The 22,251-nt window shown below is 42.2% G+C and overlaps 1 long non-coding RNA gene across 1 annotated transcript in view; it reads left to right on the top strand.

Annotated features, from left to right (window-relative positions):
- Nucleotides 1–22,251, top strand: part of LOC131750580 (uncharacterized) — a 60,795-nt gene that overhangs the window by 32,590 nt on the left and 5,954 nt on the right. The window contains exon 2 of the long non-coding RNA XR_009333918.2: nucleotides 13,386–13,547. This is a non-coding gene — a long non-coding RNA (uncharacterized lncRNA). The remainder of the gene's footprint in view (nucleotides 1–13,385; nucleotides 13,548–22,251) is intronic.

Here is a 22,251-nt window from a genome sequence, read left to right as displayed (position 1 = left end):
TTGATATCACTGTTCTAATTTGTTCACACTAGATCCCATGACTTTAATGCATCAAGAATAAAATGTCACAGTAAGTTAGAAAAAAAATAATAATTTCTCTCCAAGAATCTCACACTGCTCATTTCCTTCCTCAGGAGTTCTGTTCTGCCATGAGGCACTTCTCTTATTTTGATGAACCATTGGATGGCTTGGGAAAAAATTGCTGTGGAGTCATGGCCTTAGAAGATTTAAAATAAGGCAAAATGTTTCTCCAGGGAAATATATTAAAAGATCATAAGTCTAAAATAATCAACCAGAGCCACTGAGAAGAGTGGGCTTCCCAGCTGATGTAGAGGAGGCATATCCAGTGAGTGCCTTGTGTCCTTACATGTTGCTTTGGCAGGGTGTTAATGGGATTACCCACGCTTCATTTGGAGGAGGCTTGGCTCAGAATACATATCTGGATGGTACCTAAATACCAGAGGAGAGCTTCCTCCATCATAAACATACCTGAGCCCTTGCACAGATGTTAAAACCTTGGGTGCCTTTGTTGTGGTCCTTAATTTTGTTAATCACCCTAGGTACAGATTGGCTGCTCTTGTCAATTTAGTTCAGCTTCAAACAAAGCAACAAGGTCACTATTTTTTCCCCTTCTCTCTCCCTCTCCCTCTCTCTATTTGCCAGCAAACAGGATTGAGTCCTCATGTAGCTCTAATAGGCAGCGTGGGGAATCGTTAGTCCACCTCAACGCCCTGACTGATGGGCACTTCACTTCAATCATCTGCCTGAGCAGTATGGCCCAGTACTATTGACACTGTGTCAGCTGCGAGAGAAAATGCCTTAATCGGCCTTGACACCCTCTGCATTGATTTGACAAGTTGCTGTAATGACCTTCTTGTTTCTCTGAAGGATTACTATTTACTCGGGAGGTGCTGCTGACTAAATGTACTTCATTGTCATGGAAACGCTGATGGTGGATGCTGCCTCCCCACCAGGCCTGGGTGGAGGGTGACATTGATAGGAGACTCTGAATATTTCAATGAACTGGTATGTCCCAATAGTACTAATTCCAGCCCATTAATCAGACCTACTCTGAAGAGCCAACTGGAATTAGGGACCAGCCTTGTCAGGTCCCCTGTAAAAGACAGTTTGCTGTAAAACTCATTATTTTCCCAAAATTCATGTTGAGGTTTTCCTTGAAGTGAGAAGGCACTGTTCATTGTGGCCACCTCCTGAGTGCACCTGGAAATTATTATCATTTACATATTATTGAAGGAAGTTGCTTTCTCCTTCACAGACTTACCCTTACATTAGAAGAAGGTATAAGAATGGAAGGAAAGAAAACACTTTGAACACCCACCATATAACTGGCAATGTGTCAGCACTGTTACATTTATGAATAAGAATTGCTCTATAAATGGTAGGTTTTGTTATTATTTTATTTCACTGATTCTAAGATAGACAATTTGCCCATCCTAACATTTCTGAAATCAGGCACCTCATAAATCAATCTCAGTGTACATTTGTTGTCAGCCAGATGGCACTTGTGACACAGTTGGGAGAAAACATTCCATTGACATTTTCTAGTAAGAATGAAAAACAACAGCATCAAAGTGTCTTAGATTCAATATTTCAGATTTTTGCAATGAGTTCTTTATACAATACTTCTTTGAATCCTTAACAAATCTTGTGCAATTGCATGTTGTGTTTGGCTACAAGTAACAGAACCCTGTCTACAGAGGACTAACCACAAATGGATTTTTTTAATCAAATAACAACAAATCTAGAAGTAAGAGTTTGTTGGCATTGTCTCAGCAACTCAAGGATGTCAGAGCCAAGGTCTCAGCAGTTCTCTTTGTCTTTTCCTCACGGGCCCAAGATAGCTGCTGAAGTTGAAGACATAACATCCTAATTGCAGATAGAAAGAAGCAATAAGACAAATAATATAGCTCTCAGCTGTATCAGCCCCCTTTAAAAGGATTCCTGTACATCACTCTTAACCAGTTCCACTTATATTTCATCTACCACTTCTATCTGCAAGGAAGCCTGGGTCTTTTAAAAATCATGCATGTTGCCCTCCCTCCCAAAACTGGGATTATGTCACTAAGGAAGAAGAGCAGGACAGATATTGAATAGACAACTCTGACGTATCCTATGAACAAGATATTACTATATGCCCATTGTACAGATCATGAAATTGAAGCTTAAAGAGGTTAAGTGATTGAAGCCTCACAACTGTCCTGTGAAATAAATATTCTTATTCTGATACTACAGATAAAGGATAAGCCAAGTTTAGAGATTAGGGAACTTGCCCTGATCGTCACAAGTCTGTCTTATCCTAGAACTTTGGCACCATGTACTACACCACAGGTCATTCTAGAGAAGGGTTAGATTCAATGGCAAGACAATTTGAAGATGGAAAGAGGAACTGGGCTAGGAAACAAGATTGAAAGGATGTTTTCCTTCTTCCAGTGATCCAGCCAGTGGTCATGAGCAGAATCCATTTTGTGGATGTGTGTGATTTGTTTCATGTTTATTAAGTGAGCACAGAATGTCTAGCTGCTTTTCCAAGACTCTTGGATGGAGACCATCTGCTTTTTTTTTTTTTTTTTTTTTTTTTTTTTTTTTTTTTACTGCTTCTTTTAAGGCTTATTGGCCATGCAAGTGTTTTGTCTCTTGGGCTCTTGTTGACTCCTGACTTCCCTGGAAAGTCCTGAGCAATGTCATCTGTGATTTAAAGGATGCTTAGGAGAGAGGAAAAAAAAAAAAGTTGACACCTGGGTGGAGGGTAAAGGATTGTAGAGTCTTGAGTGTGGTCAAATAGAGATGACCATCTGAGGTGATCTGAGTTAAGGCACCTGGGTAGGTAAGTTGGTGAGGTGGTTTCTACTTCTAATTCCCCTTTTCTATGAAAGCTACTCTTCCCACTCCACCCCCCAACACACAACCATTACATGCGTTTCTGATGGGGCTGTGAATCATGGCATCCCACTTAGCCCCCTACCCTAAGGTGGCCTAAAGTCTCCAGGCTAGACCCAAAGTGTAAACAAATCCAGTGATTAGTCCAATGACTGGCAGTGTGAACCTAGTAGGGCCATTCAGAAATCTCCCTGAGATTCTAAATCTTGACACTGAAAGAATGTCCCTATTCTTTTTGATGATGAGCTATTAGTATAAGGGTCTGGGGCTGCTAACAACCATCTTTCTCACCACCTGGAAAGAACTTATCTGAGAATGATATAATCATGCACTGGGGAGTGAACCCCGACATGTCAAGATAGCCAGAGCCCTGACAACATCATTTGAGCACCTGCATCTAGCATCACTTCAAGTTATATATCTATGACCTATTTCAAACTAGGTTAAACAAAGCGGAAGAACAACAGCAAAGAAATCCATTGGCTGGTGTAACGGGAAAGGCTCTATCACTTTTGTTAGCAATGATACCGACTAATACCCAAGGAATGAAGCACCATTGCTAAATAAAGCTAAGGCACAGCCAATTAAAAAGTTTAAAGGAACATAAACAAGGCAGTTATCCAAGACTGTTTGGAGAACAAGTAAGGAATGAGTTGAGAAGAATGCCTCAAAACTGAGTTTGAGAACGTGGAAGATGAGATATAACTTTTTTTCACACAGTGAGTGTATATATTCAAGTATATATATGAATACATATACACACACACATATATTTGTATATACACATATGCATATGCACGCACATATACATATATACCCTGTAGTATCTCATGGGTGTATGTGTGCATGTGCAGGTATATGTATGTGTATACACTGTTATTTTTCAGATCTATTTAGATACTACTGTGATTGAATTTGTAGTGCTTATGGACAAATCTGAATTTTCTCCAAGGTTCTTTTTATCATTTTCTAAAGCAACAAATAAGAAAAAATGGTTCCTACCCCAGTCACAAAAAGGTCAGTGATTTTTTTGTTTTTTTGCTATGGTCTAGTGGCTAACTGAAAACTCTCCCCATCTCTTCCCCCAGAAAGAGCTTCAGAAACACAAAAGCTGATGCAGTGTCCCTAGTTCTTTAAGCTCCTCCTCTAGACTCTTTGCTTTAATGGGTTTAAAAATTCAATAATAACTATGCATATTGGACCAGAATCAATTGTGTCATCCTTGTTTAAGTTTTTCACTATTTTTTTAACATCTTTATTGGAGTATAATTGCTTTACAATGGTGTGTTAGTTTCTGCTGTATAACAAAGTGAATCAGCTACACATGTACATATATCCCCATATCCCCTCCCTCTTGGGTCTCCCTCCCACCCTCCCTATCCCACCCCTCTAGGTGGTCACAAAGCACTGAGCTGATCTCCCTGTGCTATGCGGCTGCTTCCCACTAGCTATCTATTTTACATTTGGTAGTGTATATATGTCCATGCCACTCTCTCACTTCGTTCCAACTTGCCCTTCCCCCTCCCCCTGTCCTCAAGTCCATTCTCGACATCTGCATCTTTATTCCTGTCCTGCCCCTAGGTTTTTCAGAACCTTTTTTTTTAGATTACATATATATGTGTTAGCATACGGTATTTGTTTTTCACTTTCTGACTTATTTCACTCTGTATGACAGACTGTAGTTCCATCCACCTCACTACAAATAACTCAATTTCATTTCTTTTTATGGATGAGTAATATTCCATTGTATATATATGTGCCACATCTTCTTTATCCATTCATCTGTCGATGGACACTTAGGTTGCTTCCATGTCCTGGCTATTGTAAATAGAGCTGCAGTGAACATCGTGGTACATGACTCTTTTTGAATAATGGCTTTCTCAGGGTATATGCCCAGTAGTGGGATTGCTGGGTCGTATAGTAGTTCTATTTTTAGTTTTTTAAGGAAGCTTCATACTGTTCTCCATAGTGGCTGTATCAATTTACATTCCCACTAACAGTGCAAGAGGGTTCCCTTTTCTCCACACCCTCTCCAGCATTTATTGTTTCTAGATTTTTTGATGATGGCCATTCTGACTGGTGTGAGGTGATACCTCATTGTAGTTTTGATTTGCATTTCTCTATTGATTAGTGATGTTAAGCATCCTTTCATGTGTTTGTTGGCATTCTGTATATCTTCTTTAGATATATGTCTATTTAGGTCTTCTGCCCATTTTTGGATTGGGTTGTTTGTTATATTGATATTGAACTGCATGTGTTGCTTGTAAATTTTGGAGATTAATCCTTTGTCAGTTGCTTCATTTGCAAATATTTTCTCCCATTCTGGGGGTTGTCTTTTGGTCTTGTTTATGGTTTCCTTTGCTTCGCAAAAGCTTTTAACTTTCATTAGGTCCCAATTGTTTATTTATTTTTTTAAAATTCTGTTTCTCTAGGACATGGGTCCAAAAGGATCTTGCTGTGATTTATGTCATAGAGTGTTCTGCCTATGTTTTCCTCTAAGAGTTTGATAGTGTCTGACCTTACATTTAGGTCTGTAATCAATTTTGAGTTTATTTTTGTGTATGGTGTTAGGGAGTGTTCTAATTTCATTCTTTTACATGTAGCTGTCCAGTTTTCCCAGCACCACTTATTGAAGAGACTGTCTTTTCTCCACTGTATATTCTTGCCTCCTTTAGCACAAATAAGGTGACCATATGTGTGTGGGTTTATCTCTGGGCTTTCTGTCCTGTTCCAGTGATCTCTTTTTCTGTTTTTTGTGCCAGTACCATATTGTATTGATTACTGTAGCTTTGTAGTACAGTTTGAAGTCAGGGAGCCTGAATCCTCCAGCTCCGTTTTTCTTTCTCAAGATTGCTTTGGCTATTTGGGGTCTGTTGTGTTTCCATACAAATTGTGAAAATTTTTGTTCTAGTTCTGTGAACAATGCCAGTGGTAGTTTCATAGGGATTGCATTGAATCTGTAGATTGCTTTGGGTAGTAGAGTCATTTTCACAATGTTGATTCTTCCAATCCAAGAACATGGTATATCTTTCCATCTGTTTCTATCATCTTTCATTTCTTTCATCAGTGTCTTATAGTTTTCTTATTATAGTTCTTTTGTCTCCTTAGGTAGGTTTATTCGTAGGTATTTTATTCTTTTTACTGTTACTGCAATGGTAAATGGGAGGTTCTCCTTAATTTCTCTTTCAGACTTTTCATCATTAGTGTATAGGAATGCAAGAGATTTCTGTGCTTTAATTTTGTATCCTGCTACTTTACCAAATTCATTGATTAGATCTAGTACTTTTCTGGTAGCTTCTTTAGGATTCTCTATGTATAGTATCATGTCATCTCTATGTATAGTATCAGTGTCTTCTGACAGTGAGAGCTTTACATCTTCTTTTCTGATTTGGATTCTTTTATTTCTTTTACTTCTCTGATTGCTGTGGGTAAAACTTCCAAAACTATGTTGAATAATAGTGGTGAGAGTGGACAACCTTGTCTTCTTCCTGATCTTAGTGGAAATGGTTTCAGCTTTTCACCATTGAGAACACTGTTGGCTGTGGGTTTGTCATATATGGCCTTTATTATGTAGAGGTAAGTTCCCTCTATGCCTACTTTCTGGAGGGTTTTTATCATAAATGGGTGTTGAATTTTGTCAGAAGCTTTTTTTCTGCATCTATTGAGTGGATCATATGGTTTTTCTCCTTCAATTTGTTAATATGGTTTATCACATTCATTGATTTATGTATATTGAAGAACACTTGCATTCCTGGGATAGACCCCACTTGGTCATGGTGTATGATCCTTTTAATGTGCTGTTGGATTCTGTTTGCTAGTATTTTGTTGAGAATTTTTGCATCTATGTTCATCAGTGATATTGGCTTGTAGTCTTCTTTCTTTGTGACATCTTTGTCTGGTTTTGGTATCAGGGTGATGGTGGCCTCATAGAATGAGTTTGGGAGTGTTCCTCCCTCTGCTATATTTTGGAAGAGTTTGAGAAGGATAGGTGTTAACTTTTCTCTAGATGTTTGATAGAATTTGCCTGTGAAGCCGTCTGGTCCTGGGCTTTTGTTTGTGGGACAATTTTTAATCACAGTCTCTATTTCAGTGCTTGTGATTGGTCTGTTTATATTTTCTGTTTCTTCCTGCTTCTGTGTCAGAAGGTTGTGCTTTTCTAAGAAGTTGTCTGTTTCTTCCAAGTTGTCCATGTTATTGGCATAGAGTTGCTTGTAGCAATCTCTCATGATCCTTTGTATTTCTGCAGTGTCAGTTGTTACTTCTCCTTTTTCATTTCTATTTCTGTTTTTTGTGTCTTCTCCCTTTTTTCTTGATGAGTCTGGCTAATGGTTTATCAACTTTGTTTATCTTCTCAAAGAACCAGCTTTTAGTTTTATTGATCTTTGCTATCATTTCCTTCATTTCTTTTTCATTTATTTCTGATCTGATCTTTATGATGTCTTTTCTTCTGCTAACTTTGGGGTTTTTTTGTTCTTTCTCTAATTGCTTTAGGTGCAAGGTTAGGTTGTTTATTTGAGATGTTTCCTATTTCTTAAGGTAGGATTGTATTGCTATTAACTTCCCTCTTAGAACTGCTTTTGCTGCATCCCATAGGTTTTGGGTCGTTGTGTTTTCCTTGTCAATTATTTCTAGGTGTTTTTTTTTTTAATTTCCTCTTTGATTTCTTCAGTGATCTCTTGGTTAATTAATAGTTTAGTGTTTAGCTTCCATGTGTTTATATTTTTTACAGATTTTTTTTCCTGTAATTGATACTAGTCTCATAGTGTTACGGTCAGAAAAGATACTTGATACGATTTCATTTTTCTTAAATTTACCAAGGCTTGATTTGTGACACAAGACATGATCTATCCTGGAGAATGTTCCAGGCACACTTGAGAAGAAAGTGTATTCTGTTATTTTTGGTTAGAATGTCCTATAAATATCAATTAAGTCCATCTTGTTTAATGTATCATTTAAAGCTGTGTTTCCTTATTTATTTTCTTTTTGGGTGATCTGTCCTTTGGTGAAAGTGGGTTGTTAAAATCCCCTACTATGATTGTGTGACTGTTGATTTCCCCTTTTATGACTGTTAGCATTTGCCTTATGTATTGAGGTGCCTCTATGTTGGGTACATAAATATTTACAATTGTTGTATCTTCTTCTTGGATTGATCCCTTGATCATTATGTAGTGTCCTTCTTTGTCTCTCGTAATAGTCTTTATTTTAAAGTCTGTTTTGTCTGATATGAGAATTGCTACTCCAGCTTTCTTTTGATTTCCATTTGCATGGAATATCTTTTTCCATCCCCTCACTTTCAGACTGTATGTGTCCCTAGCTCTGAAGTGGGTCTCTTGTAGACAGCATATATATGGGTCTTGTTTTTGTATCCATTCAGCCAGTCTGTGTCTTTTGGTGTGAGCATTTAATCCATTTACATTTAAGGTAGTTATCGATAGGTATGTTCCTATTCCCATTTTCTTAATTGTTTTGGGTTTTTTATTGTAGGTCTTTTCCTTCTCTTGTGTTTCCTGCCTAGAGAAGTTCCTTTAGCATATGTTGTAAAGCTGGTTTGTTGGTGCTGAATTCTCTTAGCTTTTGTTTGTCTGTAAAGGTTTTAATTTCTCCATTAAATCTGAATGACATACTTGCTGGGTAGAGTAATCTTGTTTGTAGGTTTTTCCCTTTCATCACTTTAAATATGTCTTGCCACTCCCCTCTGGCTTGCTGAGTTTCTGGTGAAAGATCAGCTCTTAACCTGTGGGAATTCCATTGCATGTTATTTCTCCCTTGCTGCTTTTACTGTATTTTCTTTTTATTTAATTTTTGATAGTTTGATTAATATATGTCTTGGCATGTTTCTCCTTGGTTTTACCCTGTATGGGATTCTCTGTGCTTCCTGGACTTGATTGCCTATTTCCTTTCCCATATTAGGGAAGTTTTCTACTATAATCTCTTCAAATATTTTCTCAGTCCCTTTCTTTTGTCTTCTTCCTCTGGGACCCCTATAATGTGCATGTTGGTGTGCTTAATGTTGTCCCAGAGGTCTCTGACACTGTCTTCAATTCTTTTCATTCTTTTTTCTTTATTCTGCTCTGTGGTAGTTATTTCCATTATTTTATCTTCCAGGTCACTTATCTGTTCTTCTGCCTCAGTTATTCTGCTATGGATTCCTTCTAGAGAATTTTTAATTTCACTTATTGTGTAGGTCATCCATGTTTGTTTGCTCTTTCATACTTCTAGGTCCTTGTTAAACGTTTCTTGTATTTTCTCTATTCTATTTCCAAGATTTTGAATCATCTTTACTATGATTAGTCTGAATTCTTTTCATGTAGGCTGCCTATTTCCTCTTCATTTGTTTGGTCTGGTGGGTTTTTACCTTGATCCTTCATCTGCCGTGTTTTTCACTGTCTTATTTGGTTAACCTACTGTTTTGGGAATATCCTTTTCACAGGCTGCAGGTTCAGATTTCCCGTTGTTTTTGGTCTCTGCCCCCAGTGGGTGAGGTTGATTCAGTGGGTTGTGTAGGATTCCTGGTGGAGGGGGCTGGTGCCTGTGTTCTGGTGGATGAGGCCGGATCTTATCTTTCTGGTGGGCAGAACCGCTTCCAGTGGTGCGTTTTGGGCTGTCTGTGATCTTATTATGATTTTAGGCAGCCTCTCTGCCAGTAGGTGGGGTTCTGTTTCTGTCTTGTTGTTTGGCGTGGGGCATCCAGGAGTGGAGCTTACTGGTCATTGAGTGGAGCTGGGTCGTAGTGTTGAGATAGAGATCTCTGGGAGAGCTTTTGCTGTTTGATATTACGTGGAGCCAGGAGGTCTCTGGTGGACCAATGTCCTGAACTCGGCTCTCCCACCTCAGAGGCAGAGGCCTGACACCTGGCAAGAGTACCAACACCCTGTCAGCCACACGGCTCAGAAGAAAAGGGAGGAAAAAAGAAAGAAAAATAATAAAGTTATTAAAATAAAAAATTTTTTTAAATTATTATAAATTTAAAAAATCAAAAAGTAATTTAAAAAAAGAAAGAAGAGAGCAACCAAAGCAAATGAACAAATCCACCTGTGATAACCAGTGCTAAATCTATACTAAAAAAAAAACACAAAAACACAAAATGGACAGACAGAACCCTAGGACAAATGGTAAAAGCAAAGCTATATAGACAAAATCACACAAAGAAGCATACACATACACACTCACAAAAAGAGAAAATGAAAAAAATATATATATTTTTTTTAATAGGAAGAGAGCAACCAAATCAATAAACAAATCTACCAATCATAATAAACTCTAAATACTAAACTAAGATAAACATAACACCAAAACCAAATTAGGTGCAGAAAGCAAGCCCAAAGTCCACTGCCTGAATTTTGGGGTGATTCGTTGTCTATTCAGGTATTCCACAGATGCAGGGTACATCAACTTGATGGTGGATATTTAATCCGCTGCTTGTGAGGCTGCTGGGAGAAATTTCCCTTTCTCTTCTTTGTTTGCACAGCTCCCGGGGTTCAGCTTTGGATTTGGACCTGCCTCTGCATGTAGGTCGCCTGAGGGCATCTGTTGTTCTCTCAGATAGGACGGGGTTAAAGGAGCAGCTGATGTGGGGGCTCCGGCTCACTCAGGCCAGGGGTAGGGAGGGGTACCGATGCGGGGTGAGCCTGCGGCAGCAGAGGCCAACGTGACATTGCACGAGCCTGAGGAGTGCCGTGTGTTCTCCCTGGGAAGCTGTCCCTGGATCACGGGACCCTGGCAGTGGCGGGCTGCACAGGCTCCCGGGAGGGGAGGTGTGGATAGTGACCTGTGCTCGCACACAGGCTTCTTGGTGGCGGCAGCGGCAGCCTTAGTGTCTCATGCCCGTGTCTGGGGTCTTCGCTGATAGCTGCGGCTCGCGCCCATACCTGGAGCTCGTTTAGGTGGTGCTCTAAATCCCATCTCCTCACACAACTGGAAACAATGGTCTCTTGCCTCTTAGGCAGGTCCAGACTTTTTCCTGGACTCCCTCCCAGCTAGCTTTGGCACATTAGCCCCCTTCACACTGTGTTCACGCAGCCAACCCCAGTCCTCTCCCTGGGATCCGACCTCCGAAGCCCGAGCCTCATTACCAGCCCCCCGCCTGCCCCGGCGGGTGAGCAGACGAGCCTCTCGGGCTGGTGAGTGCTGGTCGGCTCTGATCCTCTGTGCGGGAATCTCTCCGCTTTGACCTCCGCACCCGTGTTGCTGCACGCTCCTCCATGGCTCTGAAGCTTTCCCTCACCCCCAGCCCACCCTCGTCTCCACCAGTGAAGGGGCTTCCCAATGTGTGGAAACTTTTCCTCCTTCACATCTCCCTCCCAGAGGTGCAGGTCCCATCCCTATTCTTTTGTCTCTGTTTTTTTCTTTTTTCTTTTGCCCTATCCAGGTATGTGGGGAGTTTCTTGCCTTTTGGGAGGTCTGAGGTCTTCTGCCAGCGTTCAGTAGGTGTTCTATAGGGGGTGTTCCACATGTAGATGCATTTCTGATGTATTTGTGGGGAAAAGCTGGTCTCCATATCTCACTCCTCCACCATTTTGAAGGTCTCCTCAAGTTTTTCACTATTAACATTGTGTATTTATAAATATTTTCATGGGAGGATGCACGCATATTTCATATGCCATGCTGGATGTGCTTTCTATACAGGTTGGCAGGAGGCAAAATACAGGCACACATGAAATGTTCAACTAGATCATATGCAACTCAGTTAAAAATACTGAGATGACAGACTCTAACAGTGATTCACTGTAAAATTGCTAATAGAGTGTACCTTGTCTGTTATGCCCATATTGTGTTGCCACTGAGTCAAATTAAAGGATGAAGAAAGTTAGATGTGTCACTTTAAATTGAAGCCTGCTTCAATATGCTATGGAGCATAATAAAAGAATACCTATATACCATCTTTTTTTTGGGGGGGGGGTACACTGGCCTCTCACTGTTGTGGCCTCTCCCTTCGCGGAGCACAGGCTCCGGACGCGCAGGCCCAGCGGCCATGGCTCACGGGCCCAGCCGTTCCACGGCATGTGGGATCTTCCCAGACCGGGGCATGAACCCGTGTCCCCTGCATCGGCAGGTGGACTCTCAACCACTGCGCCACCAGGGGAGCCCCTATATACCATCTTCTGTTGGCATGGTAATGTATTAAGCTAAGATAAATGTGGCAGCCATCTGAAGCAGGAACTAGTGATGGCCAGAGCAGCAGTTAACAAGCTGGGGACCTGACATGTATCAGGTTTTGAGAGACAGAGAAAACATTAACAGCCCTGTTGATCAAGATGTGATGAGGGTTTTTTTTTTTAAAGTTCATTGGGTCTTGCTAACCCCACACCTAAAAGAAAGAGTCACTTTTTGTATTAGCAGTGGTTGCAGTGGTGGGAGGATTGGACCCCCTTATCCATACCTCTCCTCATGCCACCACCCCACCTGTGTCATCTCAGGATAACTACCAGATGCCTTAAGGTACTCAATGAAGTGTACCTCTTGGCAGAAGGAAAAGAAAATTCAAACTGTGAATTATGTTTCAGAGCTTAAAGGATGTGGGTTTGGTTTTTTTTGTTGTTGTATTTTTTTGTGTGTGTTTTGGATTTTTGTTTTGTTTTTGTTTTAGTTTATATCTTGAAAGATTTGTCCTACTCCATCATCCCAGGCCAGAAGGCTGTCTCATTCAGAGAGCAGGGTAGTACCGTCATGCCTCTGCTGGGCCACAACCAAGCCCACTCCTTCCTTGGCAGACTCTTAGGCCACGAGCCTGGTAAAAAGGAGTTTGCATTCAGTGCCCCAGCACTGCTCCATCTGTTTCCTTTTCTGACCCTCTCTCTCCCATTCCATTCTGAGTGGTCTCCACTCCTCTCTTTTTCTTCATGCTGTATATTTACTTATTTGTAATGAGCACCCACTGAGGTACCCAACCTCCCATTCTACCCCTGAGATACACCTCCTAAAATTTTGTTAGGAGATTGGGGCCATACGACAGTTCTGGAGAGAATATATATATCTGCCTATATGAGCCCTGAGGCAACTATGACATGGACTGAAATGAACTGGTCAGTGAGTATCAAATTGATTGTGTGTACATCTAAGTGATCCTGACACAGTTGTGTGTGCATGTCTATCACAGTCTGGGGAGCATAGAGAGCAGTGACCTCTGTGCAGGTGAAGACATTTAACAGGGGCCAGATCGACCCTCTGCTCCCTCAACCCCAGTCATGGATAAGTAGATATCCCGATAAACCCTTCTCTACAACTGTATTCAGGAGGATTTGATAGTAATAAATTACCTTTCCTGCATACACATGTGCATGTAATTAGGAGTCCCGTGGTGATCAGACAGATTAATAAGAATGCTACAATAGTGGAATTTGGAACCTCTTTAGCAGCCATTGGGACCTTCCAGTTCCTCTCAAAACCATCTGCAGAAGCAGTCACACATGTGATCCCTATAAAGAGCTGGGTTTTATCTTGGACAAAACCCCATCATTAACTTGTACATGTTTATTTTTCTCATGCAGCAACAGAAACATGAGGTCGGTCCAGCCTGAGGCAGTTTCTCCAAGAGAAGATGGAGGAAGGACTGCTAAGTGACTGGAAGTCTGACTTGCCTTTCATGTCAGAAGATGACTTCATCTTCTGGAAACAACACCCTCTGTGGTACCTCAGTGGGATCGTTAGTGGTGAGTGAGCCTCTCCTGGACTGGGTGAAAGCTCTGTTAACGTTTACCTGGCCCCGAGCTGCCTCTTCAGCATCACCTCCTTTCCCCCACCAGCTTTACATTTCCGGTTCCAGCCAACACCTCCATTTCCCCAAGTGGCATCTGCCTATTGCCTCCATATTTGTGGACATTCTCTGCTCCTGCATCTTCACCTGGAAACCTCTCAGTGATAGTCTAGGTCTAGGTCTCCTCCCCAGACCAGCAACACTGACATTGTGTGAGAGCTTATTAGAAATGCAAATTCGTGTGAGCCTATCTTGCTTATCTTTTTGAGAGCGTGGAAACAAATAACCATGCAGTTACCTTTCATCGTGAGCTCTTTTCCATCAGACCCATTGTCCTTTTGAGCTGAGATTGCGCCTGTTCTTGTTTGTGTCCTTTGTGCCCAGGTGTTGTTGCTGGGGGAGGTTCCGAGCCTGGCTGATGGGGAGCTCAGTAAGTGTCTCTTGAATGAATGAAGGAATGATACAAAAGTAATTGGGAGGCAGAATCGTAAGGTGGTCCAATGCCTACACTCTGTAGCCAGATTGCCTCAGAGCAAATCCTGGCTCCTGTATTCCTGGTTCTGTGGCCCTAGACAGTTACTCAGTCTCTATGCTTGCTGGCAAAATAAGCACGGTAATGGCCCCAATTTTGTAGGCCCGGCATGTGGATTCGATGCAGTAATACTGATAAGTACTTTGAACAATGCATGGCATCTAGTAAGCACCCACTATTATGAGTATTAATAAGGACTTTAATTATGACATATTCCAGTAGCCAGAAGGATTTCATTGGATTTCCCCAAAGAATACTTGGGATTAGAGTCTGGAATATACATATAGACTGTCTGTGACTTCCGATGGTTCGACTTACGATTTTGCAGTGTTACGATGACGTGAAAGCAATGTACATTCAGTAGAAACTGTACTTTGAATTTTTCATTTTCATCTTTTCCTGGGCAAGTGATATGTGTTGCAAGACTGTCTCATGATGCTGGGGGTGGCAGCCACAGCTCGCAGTCAGCCCTGACTGACAACCAACATACAACTACTCAGTACCCAGGCAGCCATTCTGTTTTTCATTTCCATTGCAATATTCAATAAATTACATGACAGATTCAACACTTGATTATAAAATAGGCTTTGTGTTAGATGATGTTGCCCAACTGTAGGCTAATGTAAGTGTTCCGAGTATGTTTAAGGTGGGCTAGGCTAAGCTGTGATGTCTGGTAGGTTAGAGGAACTAAATGCATTTCCATTTATGATGTACTCAACTCACAATGAACTTATCGGGACATAACCCCATGATAAGTCAAGGGAGAGCTTGACTTATGATTATATATATAATCTTCTGATTCTATTTCTTGGCACCTTTCAACAGAGTGTCTGGAGAAGAGCTTTATTTGGTGATGTCGTCTTCCATCCAATTAACAGTGTTTATAAATTTGAAGCAGAGTTGAGAATAGGATTTCCTGAAGGGTCTTTCACTACTCCCTTCACACCTCTCCTTTTGCTCGGCCCCCTTCTTCTTTTTTTCTCTTTTTCCTTCTATTTCCTTTTTCCCCGTTTCCCCTTTTCCTTTCTTGCTTTCTTTCTATCCGTCTCTCTCCTCTCTCTGCCCGCCCTTCTTCTTCTCCCACACTAATGACTTCCTCCTTTCTCTTCCTCTCTCCCCCAGATGCTTCTGGATCTATCACACTGGCTTCTGCCAAAACTCTTAAACGCCGCAAAGAGTCTGAGATATCATAAATGACTCTTAACAGCGCATGGTTTTTAGCCCAAATGAACATGCTAGGAAGGTTCCAAATGAAGTCCTCAAAGTTCTTTTTTCACTGTACCTGAAACTGAGCTTCTTTACTTTGCTTTTAGCTGAGAGCATCTTGTTGCAAATTGCCCCCAAAGCAAAGGCAGGAGGGGCTGTGCGGGGGCCACTTGGCTACACCTGGTATCCCAGCCCACCGGCAGAATGCCAGTCTCACCTGCCTTGCAAAGCAGACAGACTGCGGGTTGCTGCGGCTGCTGCCTTGCATCGGCTGCTTCAGCCACCCCTGCAGCTTGGAGGGCGCCTATGATGGAAAGAGTCCGTGGTCCCCCTGTGCTCAGAGGCTGGGTCTGCCCCTCACGAGTACTGAGGAGGGGATTCTGATGTTCAGTGGGAGGTTGGACAAGATTACCTCAGAGATTCCTTCAAAGTGGAGATTCTGTGATCATGTCAATTCTTGACCTCCAAACTCTTGCTGGAGGGAACTGGAATTCTGCTGTCTTGTGGGTCACCTCACCTCACCCCTCTAACCACGGAGGCCTTTCTTAATGGTCAGCATCCTCTCTGCCCTCTGGCAGTCAGTCGAATCTCCTCTGGGTTCCACCTTAACCCTGTACTCTTGCTCAAGTAGAAACAATAAGTCAAACACCTCCCTCGGAAGTGGCCAGGAAGGTGGGGCTTTGCCCACCCGGGCCAGCTGATGGTGGCTTATCAGCTCAGACAGGGTGTGGCTCGATACAGGAGGGAAGTGATGGTGACAATGGACCCTGCCCTCCCTCGCCTCCCCTCTCAGCAGAGAAGCCCTCTCCTCCTCCTGGGGATGCATCCTCTTCCCTTTTTAAAAGCCAGACCGAATTTATACCCCCTTTTGCCTCTCCCAGCCAAACAGGTGACTCCTGCCAGGGCAGGGAGAGAAAAAGGCCATTGTCTGCGTCTACCTCTGGCTCCCCTTCATTTCAATGAGCTCACGCGATCACTCTTCCTGTCACTGAAAATGTTATTTATCGATCCTGCTGACAGCAGCAGTAAATAGAGCCCGGGCTGTTTTACATCGCTGATGAGAAGGCAGGCTCCATAACTCATCAGGCCCAATCTGATTCTACATCAGTCCTCTTCCCCTTTTTTCTCTTCTGTATCTCATTACAGAAACAGGAATTAATACACATGGACAGAAGAGAAATGCGTTTGGCTGCTCTTAGGGCTTTTGTGGGAAAGCGGGCATCCTCAGTGGCTCCTTAAGAAAAATTGACGGAGGGTCAGCCCGGTTGCTGTCTGCAGGCACGCCCTCACCCTCGCTGAGGACCATTAGCTGTGCCCCGATGATCGTAGGCTGTGGGGTCATAATCACACATGTGGGCTGAAGCTGAGATTTGGGGATTACTCTAGAGATAGCCCTCAAGCATTCTTTTGAATCTCGGTGTATAGCTGTGGGCCAGGGGTGGCCTGAACTGTAGGAAAAAATGGTGCATTTTCTTGGAATATCTATTTTCCTTTAGATTGAAGAGGAAACGTATATTAAAAGAAACACACATTTTAATGTGGGGTTGACCCAAATGGACATGAATTTTAACGGGAAACTTCCAAGAAACTCCGCTTTCGTGATGAGCCCCTTGGAGCTACGCTTCAGACCTCAGTGACGGGCAGTCCCTTTACTGAGAAGGGACTGAGAAGGTGATCAGACAGATTAATAAGAATGCTACAATAGTGGAAGCATTGTAGCATTCTTATTAATCTGTCTGATCACCTTCTCAGTCCCTTGAGAAGGCTTTGGAGCCTTCTCAAATAAAATACTTTCAGAAATGAGCCAACCTACTTATCCTACTCTTCTGAAAGCACCATCCTTAAACAGGGACCTTGCTTTGTGTTGAACCCACAGCAATAGACAGTGAGTCTACCCCAAGACAAGGGGTATCGAGTGGAATCCATGCTGCATGTAGGGTGGGAACCCTGAGATTATTTTCCAGGCCCATCCCTTTGTTGCTGGACTTCAGGCATATAGCTCCTTTTCCCCCAGAACTCAGTCCTCCTCTATTTAATGGGGGTGGTGGTATCTGCCTGCCTGGGCCCTTGTGAGCAATCACTGAGACAAAGAGGGGAACATTGCTTGTCAATAGTCTCGTACTTGGGATTTTTCTTTAGTATTAAAGCACAGTCGGCACCAATTTCTGATGGCAGGATGGCAGGTACATTGTCATCATAGGGGGTGCATGAAAGGGCTCCATGTTGCAAACTGTCCCACCGTGTAAAACACAATTCTTATCGTTATTGAGCACCCACTAGCTGAATTAAGGCCAGGCACGGAGAATACTAAGTGGGACAGTCACAAGACGACTCTGATCTAAGGAACTCCCCGTCTAACTGAGAAAATTAGACAAATGTCACCAATGTGGCACAGCTAGCAAGCAATAGCTAGATTGTGCAGGTGAGCTGTGTGTTCAGACTTTATAATAAAGAAAATAGGACAATCACAGGGAATCTTTATGGAGGTTTAGTGTATGCTAGGCGTTGTCCTAAGGGCTTTACCTGTGGTTATCTCTTCTAACCTTCTAACAAACCTCCAAAATGTATCTTCTTTTACAATTGAAGAATGGAAGCTTAATGAGATGAAGAGCCTTGCCCACGATCCTGTAGCGTTTGCACCAGATTTGACTTGAAAGCCTCTGACTTAAAAGGCTTTCCTAGGGGCTTTCCTAGGGGCTTCCCTGGTGGCGCAGTGGTTGAGAGTCCGCCTGCGGATGCAGGAGACACGGGTTCGTGCCCTGGTCCGGGAAGATCCCACATGCCGCGGAGCAGCTAAGCCCGTGAGCCATGGCCGCGGAGCCTGTGCGTCCGGAGCCTGTGCTCCGCAACGGGAGAGGCCACAACAGTGAGAGGCCTGCGTACTGCAAAAAAAAAAAAAAAAAAAAAAAAAAGGCTTTCCCAGGGAGCTGTGACCATGTGGGGCAGGAGTGCACGGAAGTTGCCAAGGAAGTCCGATTTTCTTCACTTCTTATCCCCTGAGCACTAGAGCTCCGGGGCCCCTCATTGTGCCTCAGTTTCTTCATTTGCAAACTAAAGTGATTGGCTTCGTTGATCCCAATTCTGAGGCTCTAGATACACTTGTGAAAAGGGAAACTAGGCAGATTCAACCTCAGTCTACAAAAGCTTCTGATAGGTTTTGAAGTTGTTATTCCAAATGGAATGAAAAAGGGCATGCTACGACCCTAAACTAGGCCTCATTTATCTCGCAGAAGATGATGCCTTTAATTTTGGAAAGAAAGAGGTAGGGCAAAAACTGCACAACTCATCCACTGCTTTGAAATACATTTTGAATATATATGTGTGCATGTATGTGTGTGTGTGTGTGTGTGTGTGTGTGTGTGTGTGTGTGTGTATACCTATATATATTGAAATATAAAATATAGATGTTGGTATATAATATATATAGTATATGTGTACGTAAGTCTACGTATATGCATACAAACATTTATCATTACTATCATTGCAATTTTCATTCCCCTGCCTGAATTTTAGGCTGACTCTCCCTCTCCGATACTCAGAGCTTAGAGCTGTGAGTACTGAGACATCGGGGAATCCCAGCTTTTACTCCTTTATTCGCCACCTTTAGAAGTTGCTGCTGCTTGTTCTCTAGCTATTTCATAGTTCCTAACTTTGCTTGAAAGCATTTCTGATTCCTCACATTGAAAAGTGGATTGCAAATGAAGTTTAATACGGAATGTTTTGTACCAAGAAAACCAATGCCCCATTTTCCCCCCTAATGAATGCCAAAATCATCACAGACTCAAGGCTCATGAATAATGTATATCGTCCAATTAAGTGCAAATGCTGTTCAGTTCTTGCAACTGGTATGTGATGCCAGTTCTGGCCTCAGAATGGGCCCTGAGGGTGGGGATGGGAGAAGGGCTTGAGGAGAGTTTAGGTTGTGTGTGTGGATGTCTGACAGCTAAGCCCCTACAACTTGTAGCGTGCTCATTATGTCCTGGGAGCTAAACTTCCCATGCTCGAGTCCACAGAGAGGTGGTTTTTTTTCCAACCATAAATAGAACTTATCTTAAATTTCTAAATCCTCAGTCTCTAATAGCCTGGGAGCTCTTTGCCTGGTCATGTTGTCTTCTGCCTGGAAAACCATCAACTCTAATTGGCCAGCAGACCCCTCTCCCCAAGCTGAACTGCTTCAGGTGGTCAACCTGTGGAGGCTGAACCTCCGAGCGAGATGCAGCAGTGATTCTTTGTACCCAAAGAGTACATTTTATTCTTTTGGCTCCTGATCCAGATGTCCTTCTTCACCAAGAGATCCTGGCAGCCTTTTGAGGCTGCTAAACTGGGTGGGATTTTGGTTTGGGGTTTTTGTTTTTTGTTTTGTTTTAGCATGTGTTTGTTTATCTGCATACAATACTGTGGTCAGGAACTTGTTACTTCTCCAGGGAAACTGTTTGCAATGCATCACTGAGGCGACAGCTTAACAATTCACACTGATCATTCCCTGTGGTCTGCCATGGTGACAGTGATGCTTTCATGTATCATGAGCATGAATTGGGTGTGTTCTTTATCTTCCACTGCCAAAAACACAGAGCCAGGAGGACATGATATCAAGTCACTGCTTTCACACACCTGGTAAAGGTGGTCATTTCACATATCTGGGCCTCAGTTCCCTCATCAGGAAAGGAGATGGTAACTAACGATTGTTTTATCCACGTGGGTGTATAAAGTAAAAGCAGTATTATCTGTAAATCCTGAAGCCTTGTGCAAATGTTTGTAATTGCCCTCTTGGCTCTGAGTGTATAGACATTTTCACTTGCAGCTTCACGACTGGACATGACAAATGTCTACGCCTTGGGCTTGCCCAAGCCTGATTAATGTTGTTCATAAAAATATTCATCCATCAGGGTTTGCATTTGTAGCATTTAGTTGTGTCAAATATCAGAGCCAGCCAGTGGTTTCTTAGAATTACACCGCCTAATAATGAATGCTGGAGACAGAATTTTTTTCAGCCTAAAATCTCTTCTTACAACTCAGGGCTGATGAGTACTGCCCTACATTTCTCGATGGATCCTATTTAACACCAGACGAAGCAGTGACTCAGACTAACTTAAATATCTCAAGATGAGTTTCACCTTTTCCTCTGAGGCCATATCAGTTCAATTGCATAAGTGCAAATTTATTGAAAGTGGTTGGTTTGGTGCTTAGCTTTTCTCTATTGGCAGTAATGGACTTTAAATTTATAGCAGGCTGATGAATTTCAGATAAGAGAACCATTACCTTACAAAAACATTAAGGAAAAATATATAACTACAATTGCTGAACCTCAAATGCGTATTGTTTGAATGAGGGGAGATGGATGAGGTAGGCTGACATTTGCAAATGCAATTCCTTTCCATCCTCATGGTGCTAGCCCAGGAGTTTGAAAGCATGGCATATTCCAGAAAGGGCTCGGGATAGTTAGGCATTACAAGTGCATTATAACAAAATAGCAGGAGCAGGATATGATGTAGAGGTGAGGGATTTTTCCTTTTCTTAATTAATATAATTGAAGGTGTCTTTTGGCAATGGACCAAGGCTGTCATAGGGCTTGGGTGGTTCATTTGGTACCTGTCACGTCCTTTCCCATATGTTATTTTCCCTTTATACATGGCTTTGTCTTTGACTCTGGCATTGTGTAGACTAAAATGAAGGATGCCCAGTACAAATGTGAGGTCCAAAGAGGCCTAGGCTTCTCCATTTTCTTGGGGCTTCTGGTATATTGGGGGGGGGAGAAGGAGTGAAATTGAAACAGTTATATTTTAAAATATTTTGTTGTATTTTAAAATATGCTGAAGAAATGAACTCTTTAACTTACAAAAATGCAATATAGTTTTGCTACACATAAGATAATCACAGAATTGATAAAATAGGGGTTATAGACAGTATTTTTCCACAATGGAACACAAGTGTTGGGTTGTGTGATGAACTTTATTTTCTCCCCAGTTCTGTCACGCATCTTAGCAATTGTGTGAATAACCTCGTTTGGAGATAAAGTCTCTTTTTTAAAGTTTATTTTTATTGAAGTGTAGTTGATTTACAATGTTTCAGGTGAGCCAAGGGACTCAGCCACACACACACATATTCTTTTCCAGATTCTTTTCCATTATAGGTTATTACAAGATACTGAATATAGTTTCCTGTGCCATACAGTAGGTCCTTGTTGTTTATCTGTTTTAGAAATAGTAGCGTATATCTGTTAATCCCAGATTCCTAATGTGTCCCTTCGCTGCTTTCCCCTTTGGTAACCATAAGTTTGTTTTCTGTGTCTGTGAGTCTGTTTCTGTTTTGTAAGTAAGTTAATTTGTATCATATTTTTTCTAGATCCCACATATAAGTGACATCATATGATATGTCTTTCTCTGTCTGACTTACTTCACTTAGTATGGAGGTAACGTCTTAACATGAGATCCTCTGTGGGTTTGTGTGTCAAATAGCCTTTCTGCTTTTCCATTTCCATCCCATTCCCCTATAGGACATAGCTTTCCAAAAAGTTTCATTCTTGGGCAAGTTACTTATTTTTCTGGCTCTTGTTCTCCTTATCCATAAAATGCATGTGTGTCTGTGGCCGGGGTAGAGAGGTAGGGGATTCCCAGCACCACTCTGGTCCAAGATGAGACCCCCAAATTTCCCCAGGATGCGAGGCATTTTCCCTGCTTTTGAAGAGAAAAGTCGCTTCACCCAGCCTCCACGAAGACCCCTCTTGGGGTGGTTTCGCTGTGGTCTAGTTTCTCTGTGGTCCTCTGTCAGTCCAAGGCCGCTTCTCTGCAGCTGATGCTGTGCAGGGGGAACCAGCCACATCTGGCCCTGAGAATGAGAAGAAATGGAGGAAAAAGACATTTCATTTCTACGAATCCCCTGACCCTCCTGAGAAGGGAGTGGGCTGACAGATGAGCCATGAAAA

The sequence above is a fragment of the Kogia breviceps genome, chromosome 2 (genome assembly GCF_026419965.1).
Source record: "Kogia breviceps isolate mKogBre1 chromosome 2, mKogBre1 haplotype 1, whole genome shotgun sequence".
Lineage (NCBI taxonomy): Eukaryota > Metazoa > Chordata > Mammalia > Artiodactyla > Physeteridae > Kogia > Kogia breviceps.
Note: the sequence above shows the minus strand (reverse complement) of the source record. Positions and strands in the feature narration are given on the sequence as shown.